Source organism: Panthera onca, chromosome D3 (genome assembly GCF_046562875.1).
Source record: "Panthera onca isolate mPanOnc1 chromosome D3, mPanOnc1 haplotype 2, whole genome shotgun sequence".
In the NCBI taxonomy this organism is placed as follows: Eukaryota; Metazoa; Chordata; class Mammalia; order Carnivora; family Felidae; genus Panthera; species Panthera onca.
In genome coordinates, this window is record NC_138350.1 from 10847827 (window position 1) to 10867798 (window position 19972).

At 47.3% G+C, this 19972-nt stretch overlaps 1 long non-coding RNA gene across 2 annotated transcripts in view; it reads left to right on the top strand.

The window, feature by feature from the left end:
• Positions 1-19972, top strand: part of LOC132665400 (uncharacterized) — a 308217-nt gene that overhangs the window by 95113 nt on the left and 193132 nt on the right. For both annotated transcript variants that reach the window (XR_013551467.1, XR_009604123.2), the window contains exon 3: positions 3221-3673. This is a non-coding gene — a long non-coding RNA (uncharacterized LOC132665400). The remainder of the gene's footprint in view (positions 1-3220; positions 3674-19972) is intronic.

The window sequence follows — 19972 nt, forward strand, 5'->3', positions numbered from 1 at the left end:
GAGGAGGTCTTAACTTTGGGAATGAGTGGAATGTCCTGTATGAAGTGATCTTGGGACCTCCCTGCACCACATCTGCTGTCTCCATTCTGCTAGACCCACATTTATACGGTACCATATGAAAACTTAATTCTCCCTAACCCCAGAATTCTATGACCATGACACGGATGATGAGCCTCGTTAGCCCCAAGTGTCACATGAGCAAACATCAGTATCAAATATTCATGTGCTGTTGGGAAATCTGACTTCTTTTTATACCTTATTTTATAATTTGTGAAACCAGGAGGTTGAGCTAGGTAATCTCAAAGTTCGTTTCTACTCCTGATAGTTCATGCTGATGCCTTAGACCTTAAAGCATTGCATGACCGTAGGATATTCTAGTGGATTTCGATGTACGATACCAGCTAAGGCAACTGGGCGAATTTAGAAATATGACCTTATGTAGAGCTGCAGAGAAAACCCATAAACGGTTCCATCTCTGAGGTACCGTCTTGTTTCGGAAGACTAAGGGAGTCTCCTACAATTGAAAGTGTGAAAATATTATGGGGGCAGTTGGCGAGACAGACGGGGCAACGTAAACGACCTGCCAGAGGAGGTACACAATGAATGCGCAGTGATTGATTGTGTGGATGATTCAGTGGATGGATGGATGGATGGATGGATGGATGAGGAAGTCTTCTTCTCTGAGCTGGGAAGTAGTTGACTCACAAGCGGACCTTAATAAGGGAATCGATCTCTACTAAGATCAAATGAATGCTGTAAGTGGTGTGCAAAGCTCCAGGTTGAAATCCTGCCCCCTCCTGCCATGTATGCTTAACTTGCTATATGGACGTGATGGGCTTAAGTAACCTCTGTGACCTTCAAGTTATTCAATTTTTTATGAGGACGCATGAGATCCTGTGTCTAAGAGTTACGGCTCCTAGCATGTGCTCAGTAAGAGTGTTGACTCTGATTAGAACAATGATTTCTTCACTCGATCCCATGGAAAGCAGTTGGCCAATTTGATTGTAAAGGTAACCAAAATTGGGGGTGACCAGTTCATTTTTTTGTAGACAGCCTGCACTTTAGAGAGAAAAAAATTTTTTCTCACCTCACCCCAGGGTCCTGGCGTTTCGTTTACTCCAATGTGCCCTTTGTCTGTCTTTAGAGCTTTTGCACATGCTGTTCCCTCCACCTGAGACACTTTTGCCTGACTTTGTTTACCTCGTGAGCTCTTACTTTTCTTCCCCAGGCCTTGGTTTAAATACCTCCATCTTTCAGGAGCCTGGGTGGCTTAGTCGGTTGGGCATCTGACTTCGGCTCAGGTCATGATCTCATGGTTTGCGAGTTTGAACTCTGCATCGGGCTCTGTGCTGATGGCTCGGAGCCTGGAGCCTGCTTCAGATTCTGTGTCTTGCTCTCTATCTTCCCCCTCCCCCCTCTCTCAAATAAATAAACATTAAAATTAAAAAAAATATATCTCCATCTTTCTCTAGGGTTCCTCTCCTGCCCTTCTCCACCAAGCCCAGGTTACCTCCCTCATTGGGGTCTCCTGCACCCTATACTTATCCACCTCAGAACACTTAGTCTATCCTGTTGCAACTGTCTTTTCTGTGCCTCTCTTTCCCACCAGACCTCAAGACCTGGAAGGAGAGACTGGGTGTTCTTCGCTGTTAGATATCCAGCATCCGGCCCAGTTTGGGAACGGACCAGACTTTCAGCACAATTTGCTGGTGGAGTGAAGAATGCCTAGATAAACAGACAGTGAAAGAGTCTAGGGAAAGGATTACAAAATGGCGGCCACAGATGAGTCAGGAGGGAGACTGAGACGCCGGGGCCTGCTAACTTTGTGCCCTCTCCAGTGGACGCTCCAGGGAGGGTCCTGTTTCAAGTCCTGGTACCATCAGATAATGAATGGCCCGGTGGAGGCTCCCCATTAAAAGCAGAGAAAGCCCCCCTGGCTGGCCCATAGGAGGCCTGCTTTTCCCTGAGACTCAGGCGTCCCTTCTTGCCTGGGGTCTTTCTTCCACTTTCCAGTCTGGGGCCCTGTCTGCTTTTGGAGTTCGGGAGGGGACTGTCTGCACCTTCTGCGGAGACAGCGAGGGAACATGACGTCTCACTCTGGCCCCAACCCCGAGCGTCATTGGTGTTGGCTGGGGATCAAAGCCGCTGTTCCATTTTTAACCTTCATCGGGCTCCACCTCACCCTGAACATGTGTTCCCGACATTTCATTGTGTGCCAGGGGATAAACAACCCCCATCCCCTGAGTCTAGGGAAGGATGCCTTCGGGGGAGAGCTCTGAACCCGGCTGAGGCAGATAAGTGTTTTTCCCACCCAGGGCCCCCCTTGAGCACTGTGGTTTTTCCTGAGCTTACATGACACCACCATAAGGGAGATGGATGGCTTTATTTTTGTGCAGAGCAAATCTACAGATGGTGACCCCCGACCAAAAAACAAAACAAAACAAAACAAAACAAAAAAACGCATGCGAAAAACAACAACAAAAAACCAGAACCTAGTGTGTGGGGGCGGAGAAGAGGGTGGGGGCCGGGGATTCTCTCTCAGGCTGTGCTGTCTGTCTCCTACCTTCCTTCTTCTCCCGAGTCGCCTTATAAATATCACCAGCGTCCCCCCGCCGCCATCGGGGGTTATTGGGGCTATTGACAGGAGACCGTTTTATTTTCAGATTCGCTGCGAATCCAGGTGCCTGTAAATCCATGCTTCTAGAATTCTCAAGCAATTAAACATAGGCTGAAGGAAGAGAGAGGGTGTCTGGTACAAAGTGGGAGCTCAGTACATATTCGTGGAAGGAAGGAAGGGAAACACAGATCCCCCAGTGGTCCACCACTGTTAATGTGTTGATGGACATCCGTCTATGTTGTTTGGGTGTGTTTAAGCAACATGTACAAATAGGGTCATACTATAGTCACACATAATATATTCATACTTCCTATATACGCATAATAAAAACGATACTATATACTATCATGGGCATACATAGTCCGTTCATGGTATTTTACAATCTGCTTTTTTTTCACCATGCCCTGGACGTCTTTCCGCGTCTACGAATGTAGAACAAATTTATCACAGTTTACGGCTGCCAAGTAGCCATTTGTGAAGCTATCCTATCTCTGACTTCACCAGTTCAAGAGAGCTGCTTTTGAAATCCCCACCTTAAAGGAGGCTCATACTTTATTTTTTCTCTTGTGACTCTCTCTCTCTCTCTCTCTCTCTCTCTCTCAGCTGTCTTCAGGCCACACAGAGTTGAGGTCAGAGTTTTCTGCTTTCTTGATCGCCAGCTCGTCGGCCACGGGAGGATGGACGTTACATTTGCAGGGATCTTATGGATTTCTCTGTTATGCTGCAGCTTGGACCAAACAGCCCTCTCTTCTTCGCCTCTATCGATCTAAATGTTTCCATATTTGTTTCCTTGTGGAGGCATTTACTGCATCAGACTTTTAAGAGATGGGGCCTGGAGATTTACAGAGCTCTTTGTGTGTTCCGATGTATAATCGGAGCTCAGAGACATGGAAAGACATGGAAAGAAGTGCCCTCTGATGTCCGAAAGGGCCACAGCATCGTTCTGCCTCTGACCTTGCAACACTGACTTACTGTGCATGAAACACAGCCTCCTCGTCAGCCAAACTGGGGAAGTTATCATCGAAGCAGCCTTCCTGGATTATTACGAGGACGGAAGTAAGTGCCTGGTACACAGGAGCCGCTTAAAAAATGTCAGCTTTTATTATTTTCTGAGAGGGGCTGGATGGAGCAGACGGTAGGCTCTGGAATTGGCCATTTCTGGGTTTGGATCTGAGCTCCAATGCTTCGCAGATGAGTGACTTAAATCCGAGTTTCTATGTGCTCGTCTGTGAGTTGGAGCTAAATACTTAGCAGAAATTTTGTCGTCGTACAGCTTACAGATAATGCGTACAAAGAGCCAGGTCGAGGGCACTCAAACGGCAGCCACTCTTCGGGTTTGCTAAACCCTGACCCTTTGTCTCCAAAGGGTTCTAGGAGAGCCTTGCCTTGTCTACTGTTCCTGCATCCGTGGCCCTGTTTTCAAGGCTTTCGTGCCCTAAGACGGGACCCATTTGTATGTAGAAAATATGGGGACGAGAGTCAGAAACTTCACTCGAATCCCGCCTTTCCTATTTACTTCCCGAATGACCTTGGACAAGGCACACACTCTCTCACTTTTCTTGTTTCTTGCTCCTTGATGTCATCTAAAATGAAAACAACTCTGAGTATATTCTTGGTACTTGGCAATTTACAAAGCCTCGTCCATGATCATTATTCAACCTGAACATCCCAGTCAATGGTCGGGGCTCATAAACACGCATTTAATGCATCAACATTCCGTCAAATCCGGAGTCCTTTTGGAATATTTTTCTTTTTCATAAATTTTTTTAATGTTTATTTATTTTTTGAAGGAGAGAGCGACAGAGCGTGAGCGGGGGAGGGGCAGAGAGAGTGGGAGCAGGCTCCAGGCCCTGAGCTGTCAGCACAGAGCCCGGTGTGGGGCTTGAACCCACAAACAGCGAAATCATGACCCAGGCCGAAGTCAGACGCCCAACCGACCGAGCCACCCAGGCGCCCCATGGAATATTTTTATTTTTCTTAATTAGGAAGCAAGCTGTGGGCAGAGGGGCGGAAATGGATGTTACTACTCACTGAGCTAGTAAGCGTACTCAGTTAGCGATGCATCCAACGAGCCTCGTGGAATCCCTATAACGCGCTAGTCTTTGTATTATGATCTAAGGATAAAATAAGGCACTATCATTGCTCTCGGAGTCTCGTTGTCTGATGGGAGAGATGTACACGGTGGGAAATGGTGTTCACAAGACGTTGTAAGGCAGGAAAGCCTTTGAATGCATCCTCTGTGAGAAGAGTTCACTAGATCGAAATGAAGTTGACAGGCTGAAGGGCCCAGGGGTCAGCGCTTGGCAGATGATATCTTGTGTTTAAAGACTGAGAGGCAGGACCCATTATGGTGTTTTCAAGGTACTGCGAGTTGCCTAGAGAACGATACGCGTAGGAGGGCAGGAGACGAAGCCAAAGCAGTCCGCGGGACCCCCGAACTCCCCACTTGGGAATCTGCCTGTTCAGAGGTCAAGGATGGTTTTTCCAGGGAGGAATACGGTGGGCCAAATTGTGTTCCTGGATGACCAGACTTCGTGGTTTCTCTGTTTGAGCTCTCCAAAATGTAGATCCCGAGGCAAGGATTTGGGTTGAAGTGGTCTAGTTGGGATGTGACCCCAGGAAGCACGGGGAGGGAGTGAGGAAGTGAGGCAGGGCGCGGGGAGAAAGCCAGTGAAGACAGGGTAAGCTATGGGGCAAGTGGGGTTCCATTCCCTCAGGCCTCTGGGCGACATTGTGGAAACATCAGGCTTCTTCCGCTGTGGCTGAGGAAGCTGGGGGATTTATCCATTGGATCCCCCCACCCCCGGTGGAAGGAGGCCCCTGGGGCGTCCGGTCCCTGGTGCTCCCTGTATGTCCCTAGTGCTCCCAGCCAGAGAACCTCCTTGGACAGAGATGACGCGGTTGGGGTAGGAAGCCAGGCGCAGGGATCGTCACCGAAGTTTCAGGTGAGCTCTGGGGGGTACCGAGGGGAAGCGGGCAGGGCACTGACTGGAGCCGCGTGGAAGGGAGGGGTGGGGGGGCAAGGTGCCAAACCAGAGGGAGACATGATAAAAACCCAAATTAGAGCCGTTGCAGCAGAGACGGAGGTCAGAGGGTCACTGATGCTACTGAGTAGCACCCCTAACGGTCCCAAAGGTGACAGCGGCCGTTTAAAGTCACTGAGGAGGAGGCGTAGTGATTCCCCAGCCTGCTGGCCCGCTCTAGAAGGGCACTTGCTGCATCCCCCCCCCTCCCCCCCCCCCTTTCTCCACTCTCTCTGCCTCCCTGTTTCCCGGACGTCGAGTGTGCTGACTGCCCGCTGGCTCTTTTGCCCCGTCCTTCTGGAAAATACAGGCTGCGTGATGGTCAATTTTCTGTCAACGAGGCTGGGCCAGAGTGTTCAGTGATGGCGTGAAACGCTAACCTGGAGGTTGCTATGCAGATACGTTGTAGATGGGATTGAGATTCATAATCAGTTGACTTTAAGTATGGGGAGATTATCCCAGGGGATCTGGCCAGGCCTGACTTAATCAGACCAAAGCTCTTAAGAACGGAGTGGAGATTTTTTATTTTTTTAAGAAACTAACTTAAAAAAAATTTTTTTTTTTTAATGTTTTAATATTTTTATTTTTGAGAGAGAGAAAGAGCGTGAGCAGGGGAGAGGCAGAGAGAGAGAGAGGGAGACACAGAATCGGAAGCGGGCTCCAGGCTCTGAGTTGTCAGATGTGGGGCTCGAACTCACGAGTTGTGAGATCGTGACCCGAGCCGAAGTCGGCCACGTAACGGACCGAGCCACCCAGGCGCCCCAAGGCTTTTCTAATGAAGAAACTCGCTCTGTGGCCAGCAGCTTCGGTTCATGCTGGAGAGTTCCAGCCTATCCTTCCTGCTGGCCTGCCCTTCCCTTCGGGATTTCAGAATTGCAAAGCCAGCACCCACAGCCTGGTAAGCCAGTTCCTTGCCACAAATCCCTTAATATGTTATCTCTTACTGGTTGTGTTTCTCTGGTCAAACCATGATGGATCCAGTGGCCTTCTAGGAAGCGTGAAGGTTAATTTTGTATGTTGGTGTCGCTGGCCATGCTGTGCCCAGAGAGTTGATCAAACGTTATTGTGGATGTTTCTGTGAGGCTGTTCTGGGATGAGATTAACTTTTAAATCGGTGGACTGGGTAAAGCAGGTTGACCTCTTGAATGTAGGGGGAGGGGGGGCCTCACCCAATCAGTTGAAGGCCTGAATAATAATAATAAAAAAAACCCATGTGGATGCACCCCCCCCCCCCCCCAGTAAGAGAGAATTCTTCTTGGGGCGCCTGGGTAGTTCAGTCGGTTGAGCCTCCGACTTCGGCTGGGGTCACGATCTCACGGTTGGTGAGTTCGAGCCCTACGTCGGGCTGGCTGCTGTTAGCCTGTCATCGCAGAGCATGCTTCGGATCCTCTGTGCGCCCCCCCCCCCCCGCCCCTCCCCTGCTTGTGTGCTTTCTCTTTCTCTCTCTCAAATAAATAAATAAATACATAAAAATAAAACATTAAAAAAAAAAGAGAGAGAATTCTTTTTGCCTGACCGCTGCATCAGCTTTTTTTCCTGCCTTTGGACCCAAATTGAAACATGGGCTCTTCCTGGGGGTTGAGGCTGCCGATCCTGCGAGGAGAACGACACCCTTAGCCCTTCTGGTTCTTAGGTCTTTGGACTCAGACTACAACTAAACTCTGGCAGCTCTCCTGGGTCTCCGCCTTGCCAACTCACCCTGTAGCCCTGAGGATGGGTCAGCCTCCCCGGTTCTGTGAGCCGATTCCCTATAATACATCTCATTATTAATCTCTTTATCAATACATTCCATTGGTCCTGACTCTCTTGAGAAGGTGACTAAGGTAGAAAGTCAGTGTGCTTGGTATGCAAATCTCCCTGGCAAGGAAGGGGTCACATGACCCAAGCCTGGCCAATCAGAATTCTACCGTAGCCTAGCCCCTCTTTGGTTTTTTCAGTCTTGTCTACCGTTGCCATTGGTGCCCTCTGACTGGAGTCTGGCTTTGCCACGGAATCAGGACTTGGGTTTGGCCAACCTGGCGCTCCCTCCAAAACCTTGCGTCCTCCACTGCTCTTTAGATTCTGGAACTGCCTTTGTGTTGAGTGAGAGTGATCCCGTAGAGGGTCAGGACCAGCTTTCCTCTGCTTTTTCTGTCTTAGGGATTGGAAGTTCCCCGCTGGATGGACAGAGACACCGGTTGAACTTTGCTAGACGCCTACTGAGTATCTGTAGTGTCACGTTATTACCAAAGTGTCAGGGGAGGTCAACCAACAGACAAGAGAAAGGTCATGCTCTCACTCTAAGCTTTTAGCTGCTGTCCCTCTCAGCCGATCTGCGGGACCGCCAGCCTTGCTTGGAGTGATGCCTGTCACCAGATACCCTTCCCATCTCAGCGTTTCTGTATACAATCTGATTTCCTGCCGCGATCGGAACCTCCATTATGAAGGCCATGACAAAGTCTGCCCCATCAAGAATATACACATAAACTCTCTGTCTCCTGAGTCGAGAAATCTAGACCATCAGGCATACTTATCCAAATAGCTCCGAAAGGTTGGAAACATTAATCCCGTTTGCTCCTAAATCCTGGGTAACTTCACGCACCAGGGGCGGGGCGGGGGGGGGGGCGGTGAGGGGAAGAGCCCTGGTCTTGTGGCTTTTTCGAGATTAAAGATTTTGGCAGAACTGAGTGGTGTCCAGCCATTATGGGTCCAGTGACCTTTTAATGGAGCTGCTGCACGGCCGATGCAGAGTTAAATACCAGAGCGGGGCCCAAATCAGTAGCTGCAATCAGAGATACTCAAGTCAGTCCAGTATTCACAAAAGAAAAAAAAAAAAAAAGAGAGAGAGAGAAAAAAGGCTCCCAGCCAACTCAGTGTTGATGGTCTGTTAATAGTTTTAATGGCTGCTTCTATAAATATGCAAAAATCCCCACTTCTGTTTCCCAGTGTGGTCTTATCGATTTTCTGAACAGCTGCTTGGGCAAGAAAAAGGATAGGGGGTGGGGGCGCACCTCTGGAAAAAGTGGGGGAAGTGATGGCTAGAGGCCCAGCAGGATGCCACTGGATTTTCTGTGACAAAGCCAACCTGAGGGGTGGAAAAAATAAGGTAGAGTGTAGAGAAGCTTGGGTTGCAGTCCCATCCGCGCCTCCGGTTGGCCTTGGACAAATCAGTTTCTTTCCTCCAGCCTCAGTTTCCCCATCGGTTGCAACTCAGCTGGATCGGTGACCCCAGAAGGCTACCCTAGAGCCTTTTGTTAAAATCATGTTAGAATCACTTGTGGCAAAAGATGTCAAAATGCAGATTCCCAGGCCCATCCTTATTGCATTAGAGCCTCCAACCCCCCTGCCCCGGGCGGCGAATGTAGCTTTCAGAGTCTTCCCAAGGTGACTGTTAATCAAAGCCAGGTTTAGAAGTCACCAGGCTTGTTCAGCCCCTGGTCCCTTCCAGCTTTAGCGTTCTTGGAGGACGGCCTGGGGACAGATTTCTGGGTTTTCCTCTTTTCTGTGGGAAGAGAGACAGTTCTCTTGCGGGCTTCTTGGCTCTTTGTGTCTTAGTTACTCCTGCCAAGCGCTCCCAGCTTCACCCCCTTTACACAGAAAACGTTATGGGCATCCTGACGGGAAATGAGAATAAAGAAATCCACCGTTGCTGGTTTCTAGACAGAACTGAGCCTCTGACTTTCACACAGCGGTTGTTTTGGGGCCTGTAGCAAAATGACCCACGTTGGCTTTTCTCGAACCGACCCGGCCACGTGGAAAATCTGCTGGACAATCTGTAGACCTCAGGTTGGTAGTTCAAAAAAGAACTAAATCAGAAACCCCAAGCCGCGTGTTACCGTTTATTGAGCACCTACTCCGGGCCAGGCACTTTACCTGAAAGGAATCAGCCTCTCCATCCTAGGAGATAGGTCCTATGATTACTGCCCGCGTTTTACATTCGAGGAAATCGAGGTGCCCGGAGGCTGAGTCATTTCCCCAAAGTTCTCTGGCCAGTAAGCGGAAGAGGTATGATTATAAACACAAATGGTCTGCTTCCTGATGCCAGGCTCTCTGTCCCTATTGCTGCTGTGAGCAGCTGCAGTTTATTTAGTGTCCCGTGTGTGCTTGGAATCTGGCAAAATCCTTATACTTACTGACACTTCATGAAAACCGTGTAAAGTATATGTGTGTGTGTGTATATTTATATGTATGTATATGTGTATATAGGTATATATATACCTATATACATTTCCATTTTAGGGATTAAAAAATGGAGGCTGAGAGCTTTTCTCCATTTAGCAGAGTTACACAGTAGCTAGACTCAAATATATGTGCTTGACAGGAGAGTCCCACACATAACATGAACTTCGCGTCTGTGTGTGTGTGTGTGTGTGCGTGCGCGCGCACAGCTGGACCACAAAACAACCCTTTTGTGTAGAAAGGGATGGATTGAGCATTGTCCAGAAACATCTAGAGGGTGTAGGCTCCGATCTTTAATTCCCTGTTTGTAAGAAGTGTCGTCCAGATAAAATGAACAGACCCGGGGATCACACGTTGTGCTGCCAGCCTCAGCCACCTTGCACGTCCAGCATCCTGTTATCTCCTGTTATCCCTCTATCCCTTCTGGCACCTGCTCCCTTCACTAAAGGGAGCTGGGGACATTAGCAATGCCATATACATACATACATATATATATATATACATATATATATATATATATATATATATATACACACATACATACATATATATATATATATATATATATATATATTTTTTTTTTTTTTTTTTTTTTTTTTTTTTTTTTTGAGTTACAGAAAGGATTGTTGAGACTGATCTCGGGGCCATAACATGGAATCACAGAGTGACAGGTTGAGAGCGATTTTCGCCAGACCCAGAAAGGACTGATTTCACGACGATTTTCACGATTCTGCTTCCCCACCACGTTTCACATAATGCCGAGATTTATAGTGTAACGGGAACTAGGTGGGATTTGATCACTCTGGGCTTCAGTTTACCCCTGACCAGAGCACATGCCTCGTTTCCTCAGCAAAGTCTGACATGGTGGGGGGATGCGGAAGGGAGGGGAGTGTGCCGAGCTGAGGATGTGGACCTTTGTTCTCGGTGGGGGTGGGAACCACGGTTTCCCACTCTGGGAACCTCAGTGTGTCCATCTATACAATGGGATGGTTGGGTTGGAAGGTTCCCAAACCCCTTTATAACTCGAATGTGTATTCAGGTCTCACCTTCGTTCTTCTCAACCCACAGTCACAGAGTGGCTACTCCATGCCAGGTTTTTTGTTTTGTTTTCTTTCTTTTTTTTTTTTTTTGCTAGGGGCCTGGGGACCCAGAAAAGCAACAGCAACAGCCAGCGCACCTGCTTTGTGGGGCAGACGTTGCGTCGCAGCTTCTCTGCCGCCACCTGGCTGGGTGACCCTGAGCTGGTTCTTTGTGCCATGAGGTTTGCAGAAAGACGGTTCTCCAAGTGTGACCAGATGACCTTTTGGCTCAGCAAAGCCCGGGGTGCTTGTTAACAACTTGGATCCCTGGATCCCAGCCCAGATCCGCTGAATCAGAATCTTTTGTGGGAAGGAGACGGGGAAATGCATTGCAGCAAGGACCCCAAGGTGATTCTTAAACATACTGACATCAGATAATGTGTTAAAGTGCCTCACAGTTTGTGAGTGTGCTTGCTGACTTTTAGGGATCCGTGCCCTAGAAAACCCTGGACTTCAGCTACACTCGACTCCATTCAGCATTTTCTTTTTATTGCACCCGTAGGTTTCCCCTTTACTGAGAAATGTGTGTGTGTGTGTGTGTGTGTGTGTGTGTGTGTGTATGCATGTGTGTGTATGTACACACGCATATATACACATATCTATTAAACCTCTATTTATTGAAGACTTCCCTATTTAATCTTTACATGTCCCTAGGAGCTGAGTTCTATTAAAAGTGAGGCACGCCAGCTTCAGAGAGGTTAGAAGCTTGCTCACCATCGTGCCGTGGGTGAGGGGTGGAGCCAGGGTGCAAACCCGGGTCCGTCTGCCCCCAAGCCACTTTCTTAACCTCCTGCTCTTTCTTAACCCTGGGGCAGCTGGAATGTACCCCTCTCAAGGGCACCATTCACGGGAAGACAGCATGAACAGTGCCCCCTGGAGTCTTGCCTTGAGGATGTCCTATAGCCACGCCCCCTCCTCTGCTTCTCTCTGGGCTGCAGCCTTCAGTCCTGGGCCATAATGCTCTTATTTTCTCCTCCCCTTCGTTCCTGCGCGGAACCGGAGTGCTTATGGGGACCCAAATGCGAGGGACCCCAACCTCCTTCCCACCCCTTACCCTCCCAATTTACTTCTGGTTCCACCTCTTTTGTGCCACGTATCTATGGCTCTGGGCACACAGTGCCCAGAACTCAGCGACTTAAGGTCCGTTTTATTTTTTAATGATTTTTCCGGTTAGGAATTTGGGCAGGGCTCAGCCAGGCGATTCTTCTGTTTCATGCGGCATTATCAGAGGTCACTTGGGCTGGTCTAGGGCATGGGTCAGAAAGCTGGGGCCCGCAAGGCACACCCAGCCTGGCACCTGTTTTTGTAAATAAGGTTTTATGGGAACACGGCCATCCCCATTTTTGGGGCATACCGGTCTGTGGTTGTTTTCATGCTACAGCAACAGCGTTGATTAGTTGTGGCAGAGACCCTAGGAGCTGCAAGGCCACACACGCTTATTACCCGGCATGTTACAGAGAAAGTGTTCTGACCCCTTGTCTACGGGGTCCAGAATGGTTTTACTCACTTCTGGGGTGCCTTGGAGGGCCTGGCTCAGCTCGGACCATTACCAGACTGCCTACAAGAGGCATCTCTCTAGCACAGAAACCCCAGCATACTTGAACTTCTTTATGGCATCTGAAGGATCAAAGAAAGCAGGTAACAAGTGGCCTATGACCTAGCCTCAGAAGCTTGAGAATGTTCTTAGTGCCCTACTACATTGGTCAAAAAGTTCACGAGACTTGGTACAGATTCCGAGGAAGGGAGTGAGATTTTATCTCTCAGTGGGAGGGGTAGCAAGAATTTTTGGCCATCCTTAATCCACCACACCTCATTTCTGAAAACCTTTTGAAACTAGTCTCCCTTCTTGCCTTGGCCAGTGACGATCACAACTGAAGTCTTTCTTTGATGATTCAATATCTAGGAGATGCTTGGCTGGGGAGGGGGTGTCCGCCTTGATTCAGTGAATACTTGCTGCCCTCCTACTGCGTGCTATGCACTTGGCTAGGGATTAAGGGTGCCGCGGTGGATAGAAAAATGTGGCCTCTGTCTAGATGGGATGCACAGCCCAGTGAATGTAGATGCAAGTGTTACCGAAGACACTGGGAGTTAAGTCGAATGTGCTCTGAGCTCTCCTTTTGACTCAATTTCTTTCTTTCTTTCTTTCTTTCTTTCTTTCTTTCTTTCTTTCTTTCTTCTTTCATTTATTTATTAAATAAATAGTTTTCTTTATTTTTGAGAGGCAGAGAGAGAGAGACTGCGAGTAGGGGAGGGGCAGGGAGAGAGGGAGACACAGAATCTGAAGCAGGCTCCAGTCTCTGAGCTGGCAGCACAGAGCCCGATGCAGGGCCTGAGCGCACGGACCGTGAGATCATGACCTGAGCTGAAGTCGGACGCTCAACCGACTGAGCCACCCAGGCGTCCCTCAGTTTCTTTCTTTTTTAAAAAAAAATTTCCAACAGGCACATGAAAAGATGCTCAACGTCGCTCCTCATCAGGGAAATACAAATCAAAACCACACTCAGATACCACCTCACGCCGGTCAGAGTGGCCAAAATGAACAAATCAGGAGACTATAGATGCTGGAGAGGATGTGGGGAAACGGGAACCCTCTTGCACTGTTGGTGGGAATGCAAACTGGTGCAGCCGCTCTGGAAAAAAGGGTGGAGGGTCCTCAAAAAATTAAAAAGAGATCTACCTTATGACCCAGCAATAGCACTGCTAGGAATTTACCTAAGGGACACAGGAGTGCTGATGCATCGGGGCACTTGTACCCCAATGTTTACAGAAGCACTTTCGACAATAGCCAAATTATGGAAAGAGCCTAAATGTCCATCAACTGACAAATGGATAAAGAAATTGTGGTTTATATACACAATGGAATACTACATGGCAATGAGAAAGAATGAAATCTGGCCTTTTGTAGCAACGTGGATGGAAGTGGAGAGTGTTATGCTACGTGAAATAAGTCATACAGAGAAACACAGATACCATATGGTTTCACTCTTAAGTGGATCCTGAGAAACTTAACAGAAGACCATGGGGGAGGGGAAGGAAAAAAAAGAGAGGGAGGGAGCCAAACCATAAGAGACTCTTAACAACTGAGAACAATCTGAGGGTTGATGGGGGGTGGGAGGGAGGGGAGGGGGGGTGATGGGTATTGAGGAGGGCACCTGTTGGGATGAGCACTGGGTGTTGTATGGAAACCAATTTGACAATCAATTTCATATTTTAGAAAAGACCTTGGAAAAAGATTTTTCTAATGTTTATTTTTGAGAGAGAGAGAGAGAGAGAGCAGGGGAGGGGCAGAGAGAGAGGGAGACACAGAATCCAAAGCAGGCTCCAGGCTCTGAGCTGTCAGCACAGATCTCAATGCGGGGCTTGAACTCACAGACCGTGAGATCATGACCTGAATCAAAGTTGGATGCTTAACCGACTGAGCCACCCAGGTGCCCCTTGACTAAATTTCTGAATCCAGCTTCATTTATTTTTTGGATCCATTCTTCCCCCCCAGAAGAAGAAGAAAGGAATTCTAGTTCATCGAAGGTTCCAAATAGTCAGAACTTTGGTTAGATGCTTTTTTGTTTTTCATAGTGTTCATGTGTAGATGATATTTCATCATTCATATACTTTACAATCTACCTTCATTTCATTGTTTTTTTGAATTCTGACAGATGGGTTTGACACGGTCTCCATTTGTATTCTTTTTTTTTAAAGCTTATTTATTGAGAGAGAGAGAGAGAGAGAGAGAGAGAGAGCGCAGTGGAGGGGCAGAGAGAGAGGCAGACAGAGACTCCCAAGCAGACTCTGTGCTGTCAGCACAGAGCCTGATGTGGGGTTCGATCCCAAGAGCCGTGAGATCATGACCTGAGCTGAAATCAAGAGTTGGGTGCTTAACATACTAAGCCACCCGGGCTCCATTTCTATTCTAAGTCCCACTGTGGTGATGATCACGTGCCTGCTCCCTACAGTCCATAAGTTGGAACCTGAAATGGTGGTTGAGTAAATGGTGTTGCACCCACGTGGCTGCAGGTGGAAATGCCTTCTGGGAACCTGGCATAAGAGGGATCGATAGATTCCAAAGCTCAGCTCCATACGTCTCATTAACACTTGATAACTGTTCGTTGTCACGGTCTCACGGGGCAGGTTCTCCATGTATCTGTTAGTTTGGCCCATGGGTATTTCTGACCGTCCTGACCTCGTGGCCCACTGGGAGCTGATGTTCCCAGGTCACATCCTGATGCCTCGGTGGCCAAGGTCTCAGGAAGAATGGAGGCTTTATTGGCCTTTTCCCACATCTATCACATTTCCATCAAATCTCTCCCCTCCTTGGACCTTTCAGCGTTGCCTATCAATGGCTTCATTGTAGTGGTAAGCTCTCATTATCTGAAAATTCCTCGCTGCTCACCTTCGTTTTTCCTGTAGCTGTGGAGGAGGATGTTGTGTGTGTGTGTGTGTGTGTGTGTGTGTGTGTGTGTGTGTGTGTGTTTTAATGAATCTACTCGTATATCTATGAATGTGTTTTAGTGGAGTATGTTATACCCTGAGAGCTAGCACTTTTTACTGGGGTGTAACTGGTTGGAATCTTTTTCCTTTCAAACAACTTTATTGAGGCAACTGATACACAAAAAGCTGTACGTTTATAGTATATACGACTTGACGAAATGAGATCAGCATACACCTGTGAAATCATCCCTGTATATGTACCATAAGCCTACCCATCACTATAAAAGTCCCCTCCCCCTGCCTCATTTATTCATTCATTCATTCATTCATTCATTCCTGATAGGATAATCATATCCAAACACAAGATTTACCTTCAGCAAACTTTGAAGTCTATGGTACAGCATTGTTGACTATAGACAACGTGCTGTACGCGTCTCGGATTTATTCATGTTGCTTCACTGAAACTTTGTACCTTTGACCAACACCTCCCCGTTTCCCTCTCTACGGAGCCGTTGGTAACCACCACTCCACTCTCTGTTGCTGAGTTTGACTCTTCTAGATTCCTCATATATGCGATATCATATTGTATTTGTCTTCCTGCGTCTGGCTTACTTCGCTTGGCATAACGTCTTCCAGATTCATCCAGTCATGGCCAGTGGCAGGACGTCCCTCTTTTTTAAAGGCCGAATGACGTTCCATTGTGTGCGTATGCTACCTTTTCCTTATCCACTCACCCATCGGTGGACATTCAGATTGCTGCCGTATCTTGGCCACCTTGACTAGTGCTGCACTGAGTATGGGGGGCCAGATATCTCTTAGAGATCCTGTGAAATACCCGGATGTGGAATTTGGGGAGCGTCCGGTGGTTCTATTTTTCATTATTTGAGGAAGCCCCATACCGTTTTCCACCCTGGCTACGCCAATTTCCATTCCCACCAACGGCGCACATCCTGGCTGGCATGCGTTATTTTTAGTTTTTGTTTTTTTGAGAATAGCCCTTCTACCAGGTGCGAGGTGATAGCCCCTTGTGGTTTTGATTTGCATTTGCCTGATGATGAGTGATGTGGAGCGCCTTTTCCCTGTGTCTCTTGGGCATTCATGTGTCGCCTTTGGAGACATGTCTAGTGAGGTGTTTATATATACTTTGGATAGTAGCCTTCATCAGATACATGGCTTGTGCGTACTTCCCTTCATTCCATAGGGATGAATGTTCATTTTGTTGATTGTTGCTTTTCCCGTGAAGAAGAGTTTCAGTTTGATGTAATGCCACTTGTTTATTATTGCTATGTGTGCTTTTGGGGAATACTTCCCTTAGGAGGTGGCACTTGACTCGAGTCTTCTCACTGAATTCTCACACCAACTTTCTACGTTAGCCCCACGATGAGGATCTCGTTCTCCAGACCCCGACAGCATAGGCATCCTTTTCTGGTTCTGCCATTTACTCCATGATTCAGGACAGGTTGCTTCATTTCTTTTCCTTTTTTTAAAAAATGTTTATTTATTTTGAGAGAGACAGAGAACGAGAAGGTGAGGGAGGGGCAGAGAGAGGGGGAGAGAATCCTAAGCAGGCTCCACACTGTCAGCGCAGAGCGTGATGCGGGGCTCAATCCCACGCACTCTGAGATCATGGCCTGAGCCCAGACGAAGAGTCAGATGCTGAACCAATGGAGCCACCCAGACGCTCCAAGTTGTTTCATGTCTGAGCCTTGATTTTCTGCAAAATGGGGATGAGAACTCAAAGATTTGTCTTGAGAATTAAGTGAGCTAATGGCACATGGTAAACATTCAACACACATAAGCTATACTGATAATAATAATAATTATTATTTTTAATGTTTATTTATTTTTGAGACACACACACACACACACACAGAGTGCAAGTGGGGGAGGGGCAGAGAGAGAGGGAGACCCAGAATCGGAAGCAGGCTCCAGGCTCCTAGCTGTCAGCACAGAGCCCCACGTGGGGCTCGAACTCAAGAATCGCAAGATCATGACCTGAGCCGAAGTCGGACGCTTAATCGACTCAGGTGCCCCAGCTATAATTATTATTTATCACATGCTTCCTAATTTGCAGAAAAGGCCACCGAGTCTCAGAAAGGTGAAGTAACTCGCTTAAGGTCACACAGCTAATGAGAGCGGAGCCAGGAGTTTAGCGTAGCTCGGTCTGATTTTACTCTGTGCTCTTACTCCGTGTTCCATGAATTCCTACCACCCAGTCATGTACACGTGGCCTCTGGTGATGGACAGATCACGTCCCCGTAGGTGCCACGTCACCCCTGATTTATTTTATTTTCCTCTCATTGTATTTTCTGTCGGAGAAGCTTCTCTTTCCTCTAGATGACGTTTGTTCTCTTTGGTGGGTCTCCTAGATGGACCAAAACACACACAAGCAAACTAAACGGGGTCTGTATTTGCAACCGAGAAAACACTCCACGGATGTCCGCAACTTGGGAAGAGTACAAAACAGAGAAACAATTGCCCAAGACTTGGAAAATCAGTGCTTCCTTGGCTAATATTGCCCAAGACTTGGACAGGCCATGCTTCCTGGAGAACCAGAGTGGCCCAGCATCGTTCCTGTCCACGAGAGTAGCCCCTCGTGAGAAGTTGCTGCTGTGCCTGGAAAGCCTCTTCAGAATCTCCACATTAGGTGGGTGGGAACTGGTAACATCCCTCCAATGATCCCAAAGTATGGGGAACATCACCCATCCTTACAGATGGTCTTTGCTGCACACCTGAATCTCAGCCAGTAACCATCTCACTCTCCATTCTGGGTCACCTAAAGGGGGGTCCCCAAACTTTGCTCCACGGTAGAGCACTACTCCCAAGAGGTGGTCCTTGACCAACAAGGTCCTGAGGTCAGAAATGACTAGAAGCCCCACCTACTGCTCCTCTGACTTCGAGTTGCTCGCTTGTCTGGAACTCAGGTGCCTTCTAATTCCCTGCTCTGTGAATCTTACTTAGCACATCACTTGCATTCGGGAGAACAGCGAGGGAGAGGAAGGCAGAAGAGAAACCCCCTTCCCTCTAAGAGAATTTCCTGGAAATAACACACAGCCCTTCTGTCGAAACTTTATTGATCTAAACTTAGTCCCACGGCTTCTCTTAGCTGTAAGAAGCCGGAGAGAAGTGGCTTTTAGCTGGGATGTAACCCCCCTGTTAAAAGTGAGGGTGCTGACATTGAGGAAGAGGAGAGATGTCAGAACAGACATCTAGCGCCCCGCGGCCGGCCACAGTCCACTTCTTACCAAACACTGGACACAGGAATGACCGACACTTAACATATTTATTATTTACCAGGCACTGTGGTATACACTCTGCATCTCATTAGTCCTCAGATCAACCTGTTGAAATCAGTACTGCCATGTTACAGATGAGGAAACCAAGGCTAAGAGAGGTTAAGTGATTTTCCCAAGGATGCACAGCTAGAAAGTAGCACAGAAACAGTTGGATTCCACCTTGGTTTTGCAAAACAAGTGAACACAAAACACCATGCCGTTAACATATTAATCCATTTATAACCCAGGATCTAGGTTCCAGGCTCTTCCTCTGTCTTTACCTTATTTGCCTGAAGGACTGCTATTCACCTGTGAAGACCTATCACAAATGTCCCTTCTGTGAAATTTTCTTTAAAGCCGCCAACCTCTATGATGTGACACACCACCGTTCATTCATTTTTCCAACAATCGTTTGTTGACATCGCTCGTGTATTAATCCTGGCTCTAGGGGATACAAGAAAGGGCAAAAACACATGCCTGTCCTCTACATTTGTTAATCTCTTAGAACACTGAGAGTAACACTTCACCCAACAGAACTTTCTGGAGTGTTGGAAATGTTCTATGTCTGTGCCATCCAATATGGTAGCCCCCAGCCTGTGAAACTACTGAGCGCCTGAAGAGTGGCTAGTGAAAGAACTGAATTTTCAATTTTATTTAATGTTGATTAAATTCACACTAAAAACTGATAAAACCCGGCAACTGGAAGGTTTTGCGGTACGTTTGGAACGACTTTCGCTGGCGAAGCTACCCCTTTCCCCTGTAAATTTATGAATTCCAAATAAAGATCAAGAACGTTGCAATGCAAAGTTAGCAAAATCAGGTGTACTGTTAGTTTTAAAATACACATCCTTGTGAAGGCTTAAGGCTGAGGAAAGAATATAAAGTAGCTCATTATGTTTATGCTGATCACGTGACGAAATGATATTTTAAATACATTAGGTTAAATTAAAGATTTATTAAAATTAACTTCACCGATTTTTCCTTTTTTATTGTTTTATTTTTATCATTAAACATTTTTTAAATTTAATTTTTAATTTTTTTTTAATTTACATCCAAATTAGTTAGCATACAGTGCAACAATGATTTCAGGAGTAGCTTCCTTAGTGCCCCTTCCCCATGTAGCCCATCCCCCCTCCCACAGCCCCTCCAGTAACCCTCAGTTTGTTCTCCATAGTTATGAGTCTCGTCTGTCTTGTCACCCTCCCTGTTTTTATATGATTTTTGCTTCCCTTCCCTTATGTTCATCTGTTTTGTCTCTTAAAGTCTTCATATGAGTGAAGTCATATGATTTTTGTCTTTCTCTGACTGACTAATTTCACTCAGCTTATTACCCTCCAGTTCCATCCACGCAGTTGCAAATGGCAAGATTTCATTCTTTTTGATTGGTGAGTAATA